Raw genomic sequence first — 1,096 nt, forward strand, 5'->3', positions numbered from 1 at the left:
TGTTGCTTAGAAAGACCACATTGGCACCCATGTGGAGGATGCCACAGAAGGACCTGACATTAGAGAAGCGAGGTTAGTTTATAGGCATTTGCAATGCTGTCAAGAGATGAAAAAGATCTGGATCAAGATAGTGGCCATTGTAGGTAAGAAACATATTTGAGAAATATTTTGGAAATAGAATTTTGAAAACAGGTCAAGGACGAGTCCCAGATTTTGGATGGGTGAAGGGAACACAGGAAGAGAAGTAGTTTGAAGTGTGGTCAGGAGGGATGAACCAAATGAACTGGTTTGAGAGTTTTTGAATTTTCAGAGCTCTAAGGAGTTCTGGAAGACATTTCCAAGAGCAGAATGGACCTCAGGAGAGGGGTGGTCCTTGTAGATGAATATGAGCATCAATTCATGGAAGGTAGTTGAAACCATAGCCTGGATGAGACAACCAAAGAAATGGTGATGGTGAAAAAAATAAAGGCCAAGGACAAAGCCATGGAGAACACTATTATTAAAGGGGAGAATGGAGAGGGTGCTGTTATGAAAGTCAATAGCTGTGGAAGTTTTGAAACAGTGACATTTAACATTGTTGAAAGAATCTGAGATTAAGTGAAAGGCTGAAAAGCCTTTGAGAATTTGTTAGATTTGACAGCAGTGGTCTCAGCATTTAATGGAGGGTCAGTTTTGGGTCGGGGAGTAAATGAAAGGTAAAGAAGTCAAGATGGTGACTATTCAATTTTTCTAGAGGCTTGACTATGAAGAGAAAAAATGATTTATAATAGCTGAATGAGTTAGGTGGGTCATGTATTACCTTCATTTAACAGATGATAAAACTGAAGCTCTGAGAGGTTGTAATTTTCCCAAGGTCGACCACTGGTCAGTAACAGCACAAAAACTAAGTCTCTGGTCTTCAGATTCCCAATTCAGTTCTCTTCTACTTGTCCACTGAATATTTGACAGATCCCCTAGTGCAGGGTACAGGATCACAGTCAGACAGTATGCCTGTGACTATAGTATATTTCACCCAATGGTTAAAGTATTACAGTGGGGATAGGGGAAGGGAAGAATTGTTTTTCCTCTTGGTCTGCACTTGTGAAATGCACACAGG

Source organism: Mandrillus leucophaeus, unplaced genomic scaffold, assembly GCF_000951045.1.
Source record: "Mandrillus leucophaeus isolate KB7577 unplaced genomic scaffold, Mleu.le_1.0 Scaffold273, whole genome shotgun sequence".
Classification (NCBI taxonomy): domain Eukaryota; kingdom Metazoa; phylum Chordata; class Mammalia; order Primates; family Cercopithecidae; genus Mandrillus; species Mandrillus leucophaeus.